This window comes from Carassius carassius, chromosome 26 (genome assembly GCF_963082965.1).
Source record: "Carassius carassius chromosome 26, fCarCar2.1, whole genome shotgun sequence".
NCBI lineage: Eukaryota > Metazoa > Chordata > Actinopteri > Cypriniformes > Cyprinidae > Carassius > Carassius carassius.
This window is the reverse complement of record NC_081780.1, coordinates 6,619,660-6,626,366: the sequence shown is the minus strand read 5'-3', so window position 1 is coordinate 6,626,366 and position 6,707 is coordinate 6,619,660. Positions and strand designations below refer to the sequence as shown.

At 41.4% G+C, this 6,707-nt stretch overlaps 1 long non-coding RNA gene across 1 annotated transcript; it reads left to right on the top strand.

The window, feature by feature from the left end:
- The first annotated feature begins 2,277 nt into the window (after positions 1-2,277).
- LOC132106259 (uncharacterized) lies at positions 2,278-2,756 on the top strand. The gene is made up of 3 exons (XR_009424090.1): positions 2,278-2,361; positions 2,462-2,512; positions 2,629-2,756. It is a non-coding gene; the product is annotated as an uncharacterized LOC132106259 (long non-coding RNA).
- The last annotated feature ends 3,951 nt before the right edge of the window (positions 2,757-6,707 follow it).

Genomic DNA, 6,707 nt, shown 5'->3' with positions numbered 1-6,707 from the left:
AGACCAATCGAGGTGAGGATTGTGTCTGGCTAACCAGGGGTGACCTAGAACTAGCGGGGCGTAAGGGGAATGAAAAATTAGGAAGGAAAGGGTCTCATGATGGTTACCAGAAACGGTTAGAGCTAACGGGATAGACTGAAGGTCGATACTGGGCAGAGGACTACCATCTAAAGCAAAAAGGGGTGTGGTCTGCTTACGGCTCCTCAACGGAATACCTTGTCTACGTGCCCAAGCTTCGTCGAGGAAATTCTCCTCAGCTCCAGAGTCTATTAAAGCCTTGCATGAAACGGTGGTACCAGCCCAGCTCAAGGTTATAGGAATGGATGTGCAGGACGTGGACGAGGAGATCAAGGAAGTTGCGCTCGCCAGTACCCCCTCTTCTACTGGCAAGCGTTGGCTTTTACGGGGCAGTTCAAAACAAAGTGACTGGCCGATCCGCAGTACAGGCAAAGTCGATGGATAAGGCGCCGTTCGACCGCCCAGCTGCATCAGCTCTGGAACCGGAGTAGAGCGGGGAGGAGAACTCGCTGCAGCCGTAGAACGGGAGGTGGAGTCAGCGCCTCTGACGCGGCGACGTTGATCAAACCTCTTCTCCACCCGGATAGCGAGATCAATGAGTTGGTCGAGACTCGTAGGTAGCTCGCGGGCAATGACCTCATCCTTGACCTGAGCGCTCAGTCCCTCCAGAAAGCGAGCCGTGAGGGCTGTTTCGTTCCACCCGCAGGTGGTCGCAAGAGTACAGAACTCTATTGAGTAATCCACCACGGATCGTCCTCCCTGACGGAGTGAGGAAAGCTGGCGGGAGGCCTCTTCACCATGGGCCGAACGGTCGAATACCCGCAACATCTCTCCCTTGAAAGTATCGAAGCGCATGATATATTCCGCCCTCGCCTCCCACGCCGCTGCTCCCCAATTGCGTGCACGCCCAGTCAGAAGGGAGATGACATAGGCAACCCGGGCTCGCTCATGGGCATAGGTGGCTGGTTGGAGAGAGAAAACCACCTCACACTGCGTGAGAAACGGACGACACTGAGTGGGCTCTCCACTATAGCACGGGGGGTTATTCACACGCGGCTCCGGTGTATCAGGCGTCCCAGGAGAGGGCGGAGAAGCTCTCCGGAGCAACTGAACCTGGGTGGATAAATCAGATAGCTGAGCGGCCAGCGTCTCGACCACACGACGAGTAGCGGTAAGTTCCTCATCATGTCTTCCTAACATCGCTCCTTGCAGTTCGACAGCCGTGTGAATGGTTCTTTCCTTAGCTGGATCCATGTTGGTCAGATTATTCTGTAATAACGAAGAGATAGGATCCAAGTGCAATGAAAGAGTTTATTGAGAGAGCGACGACACAAGTCTCTGTAAACGGGAACACAGGTTGCTGCAGGTTATGCAGGGAAAAGGTCACTAATAACAGAAACGGCAAATAGCTAAGAACAAAGGATAGATCACGGGACGGTCTCCGTAGAGGGTCCTCGATGAATGGGTCAGTGGCTCTCTCTTGATTTAGTGAACGGCTGGAATGCAGCAGGTTAACGGGGAGACCGGCTAGCAGAGCCTTGACCTCTCGTCCCCACGTATTGGGCGGCCGCTATGCTCTGAGCGCTGCTCAGGTAGATCCTCGACCGCGGGAGGACTGGACACAGTAGAAGAGAGGTTAATAGGCAGTGATAAGGTGTAGCTGACCTGAACCTGACTGTAGACAGGACTGTGACAAGACAAGACGGATACAGCAGGGTTTGTAGAAAGCCACCAGCATCATACTCCGATGAAATAATCCGACAACTGGCAAGAAAACAGAGGACATTAAATAGCAAGCGAGTTAGGGAGGGAACAGGTGGAACGGATCAACGAAAAGGCTACAAATGAGAAACAGCTGAAGAGGGAAAGGGAAAGAGTGAGGTAATGACCAGCAGAGGGAGGAAAAGGAAAGGAGAGACAGAGGGGAGAACCAGACTCATAACAGTTTGCTGTGCTTTTTGTTGAGGTTTATCACACTCATAAAAAGTACAGTTCGACTGCTAGCACATTACTAATTACCCTTGCAGTGCAGTTTATTAAAAGTCAGCTTTTTCATGTATTTAGAGATAAGGTGATCTTAACACAGTAATTGCTTACAATTGGATTTCTGCAAAGATGACAAATTACCAAAAGAGGAAGAAAAGCTATGAGATCCTTTTTCAGGTCATATTTTTGACTTGCTTTCCCTATCATAGTGCTTTTTGACTCAAAGGAAAGGAGTATTCAGTCTGTAATGATAAACATGTTTGTGACTGCTCTGCTCTTCTTTAACAGGGAGTCTCATCTCTGAAGAACTGCATTTTGGGCATGAAGATGTTGATGAGCTTCTCTCAGGTTACAGAGGTGTTTTATCAACTTGGTAGACCAATTTAAATGGTTTATTCAATGTAATTTACAGTACATGTGTGTTCATTTATTTATTGTGTGAATAAAATGAAACCAGGATTCTATGAAGAAGTCATCGTTAATGGACTAAATTCAGATCATGATGCAGGTGCTGATTTTCTTCTATACTTGTAATTCCTTCTCTGTAATTCTACAGTCTATGTATTATTATAAACTGAAGTTTGTTCTGGGCATGGTGACATTGGTTTTATGGTAAATTTCTAGATGACACACCAGAGGGCCTTTATGATGATGCCATTACTAGTGGACAGAACCTTGGTATTAAAAAAGGTATGTTCATTTGTACATAAATTTGCTTATGCATTTTTACACACTATTTCTTTAAGGTGAAGGCCAGTTTGAATAAAAATAAAATGTTATTTTATCAGCGTGATTTTATAGTTAAGAGCTTATAATCTTTTTTTGTATGTGTAGTGGACATATCAGAGTATTACGATGATGTCATCTGTATTAGAGAGTTCTAATACAGAGAGTCACACATAACTTAATTTTTTAATCATGTATTGTTTTCTATGATATATTGAACAGACATTTCTACTATTAATGAATCATGGCTTTATCAGTTTTACGCAATGGTCTCAGACAGTCATGAGTAGAAAGAGATCAATGACAAGCTGTGTTATACATTACAATGAGATTTTCTTAATACAGGTGTATCAGAGGGAGATCAGGAGGAGTATGATGATGATTTGATAAACAGCAATGAAAATGAGCAAAACATGTTAGGTAAATTGTTTTTTTTTTTTTTTTTTTTTTTTTGTGATTCCTACACTACCCATTAAATATAATGCTTTGGATTTAGTTGTCCACACCACTGCATATGTATGTATGCAGGGGTGCCACTATGGTTTGTGTGCCCCTCTGAACAGCATATTTATTTGAGGCCCCCTTAAAAATCACATTGTGTGGATGGGGGTTGTCCACTTTTGGCTACAATAATTTGAAGTAATAATTTTCTGTATGACTTTTCAGTCACTCACATTGCTCTGGAGGAATTTTGGCTCACTCTTTACAACTTTGCTACACTTCATTGAAGTGTGTGGGCATTTGTTTATGCACAGCTTTCACCACAGCATTTCAGTCATGAGGACTTCTGTACTTTGACTGGACTATTGCAGTACCTTGATTAGCCATTATGTTGTAGATCTGCTGGTGTATTTGGGATCAGTGTCCTGTTGTATGACCCAATTTTGGCCCAACTTCTGCTGTTGGATGGTTTCACGTTTGACTCTAGAATACTTTTGTATACAGAGGAATTCATAGTAAACTCAGTGACTGTGATGTGCCAATGTCCTGTGGCTACAAAACAAGCCCCAAATCATCAGCCCTCCATCAGCATTTGTGACTTTTGGTATAAGGTGTTTGTGCTAATATGCTCTTTGGGTTTTCACCAAATGTGGAGCTGTGCATTATGGCCAGACTTTTCCACTTTGATCATGTCTGATCATGTCTGATCATGTCTTCAAAGGACATCGTTCTAGAAGTCTTACTGTTTGTTTAGATGTAAATTTGCAAACCTAAAAACATGTGTATCCATGTTTTTTTTTTTTTTTTTTTTTTTTTTTTTTTTTTTTTTTTTTTTTAGATATAAGAGGCTTTCTTTTTGCAAGCCTTCCAAACAAGCCATACTTGTCCCATATTTTTCTAATTGTACTGACACAAACTTTATCTTTTAAAATGTTAACCGAGGCCTGTTTAGAGTCTTTGGTTAAGTTTTTGGGTTGTCTGCCATTACTCTGATCTTGGGGGGAATTTTCTAGGAGGATTGGTGTCTGTTTTGTATATCTTCCACTAGTGAATAATCTTCCTCAGTATAGAATGGTGGACTTCAAATTGTTTAGAAATGGCTATTTTACTCTTCCCAGATTGATGGCCACAACAATTTCTTCTTCTCTTTGGCATTGTGTTAAAACACGCCTGAAGACTCCAGTCCTGCAAACTGCCAAAACTTCTGCTTTTATAGAAGTGACCACACTTACTGATGATCAGTTAGTGAAAGGCATTTGATTAGCAGTGCTTGACTGCTACTTAACCTTATAATTCATAAGTTTAACCGTAAGGGTGTCCTAACTTTGTCACAAATGACTTTTCAATTTTGACTTTATTTTTGTTAAATAAATAATGACAAGGTGCAATATGTCATGTTGTTATTCATATGAGGTTTTATTTTCCAAATGTTAAGACCTGCCAAGGAAAAGATAATGCATGGTTACTGACATAACCTCGGATTCCTCGGTTTGACTGAAGCGACAGTCATCTATTAGTGTGCAGCTTTTAGCACGGCAAGTGACACAATGCAGGGAATCTCAGGGAACCAAGGTTATGTCAGTAAACAGAGCATTCCCTTTCAAACATTCACTTTGTGTTGTGCATAGGGAACGCATCCAGTCACGCCGTGCTAAGAGCAGATACAGGAGATCCTGCTCTATGAGCCCAATCTCTGAGCACTTATAAGGACCACTAAGAACCTGAGCACATTGCGGTCCAAGCTAGTAGCTGAGAAGCACTAATATAACCAACTTCGCCCAAGGGGGAAGAGTGGAATATTAAACTGACAAAACTCGCACCTGTAAAACAAGGATGTCTAAGTTATAAAATCTAGCAAATGTGGATGGCAATGACCAGCCAGCAGTCACACAGATCTCACCAATAGAAATTCTACTGGATCATGCCCAGGAGGAGGCCATCCCTCTTATGGAATGGGCCCTCACACCTATAGGGCATTGCAAGCCTTCTGAGGCATAAGCCAAGGCTGTCGCATCGACGATCCAGCGAGAAAGTCACTGCTTTGTGGCCAGCAGTCCTTTATGGCATCCTCCAAAGCAAACTGGTCAGAGCATGTTCGGACCCTGTTCACCATCTATAATGGGGAGCACCAATAGTGAGATCACCTGAGCTCTAAACGAAGTTGAGAGCACTTTAGAAACATAACCATGTCATGGTTTTAGTATGACTTTACAGTCATAAAAACTCAATACATGAGGCACAGATTGACAGCATTTGCAAGTCACCCACTTGCTTAATTGACACCAAGGCAAGGATGAGGTCCATTTTAAATTATAAGGACCGCAAATCAGCTCGAAGGGGGGCCCAAGTCCCAAGAGGGCATGGCCCTGATACAGAAAACCATGAAATTCAATAGGGTGTCCTAACTTTTCAACATGACTTTATGTACCCTATGTATGTGTACGGTAGATTTTTTTTTTTAATAAAATTAACTCTGTTTGAAATACTAATGCAATCACATTAATGAATTTTATATAATATCTTTTATTCTTTTGCAGACTATGATGATGTAGGGGAGGAGTAGAATGATGAGGCAGGTGCTATATTACTCAGTGACCACCCCCGACCCCGTCACTTTTCTTTTTTATTTTCTTTTTTACTATTATTATTCCTGACAAATAAATGAGATGTAAGAGATTAGCTTTACAATTTAATTAATCTCTGTTGTGATTTCTAAAGTTTTTTTATTAACTCAAAATTAAGCAGAAAAAACTTCAAACTTTAATAAACGTCATAAATAATCAAAAGTTTTTTGATTCATTTCTAAAATGATTTGCTTAAAATAATGGTAGGAAACATTCTTACTTTTGTTTAGCCATTTAATTTAGTTAAAATTTAGTTTTTTTTTTATTATCAAGTGAGTATAAAGGACTGTGGAACATGAGAATCGCTCATCCATCAACATTACTGTCACAGACACAGTCTCAAAATAAATAGAGGAGAGAAAGATTCAGGGGTGCAGAACAGAAAAAGACAATGGGATTTGGCTGATGCTGAAGTGGTGTGTAAAGAGCTGGACTGAGAACATTTAGATCCTCTTTCTAAGGGCACACTTTGGACAAGTTCAAGACCAATCTGGAGGAGTCATGTCAGGTGTGTTGGTTCAGAATCCACCCTGAAGGACTGTGCATCAGCAGGATGATATAAGTCTTATTGTGATCATACTAGAGATGCTGGAGTTAGATGCTCAGGTAAACTGTCCAAAACCCTACCATCAATAAAAATATGTTTTTCCTTACTAAAAAACAACTTGCTTCATTTAGCTCTCATCTAAATTTTATAATTAAACTTCCAATAAATGCAGAAGTTGGTGGTAACAAGTTTCATTTATTTACATTTACATTTAGTCATTTAGCAGATGCTTTTATCCAAAGCGACTTACAAATGAGGACAATGGAAGCAACCAAAACAACAAAAGACTAATGAAATATAGCTATAACAAAATATAAGTGCTATAACAAGTCTCAGTTAGCTTAAATGCAATACACGTAGCAAGG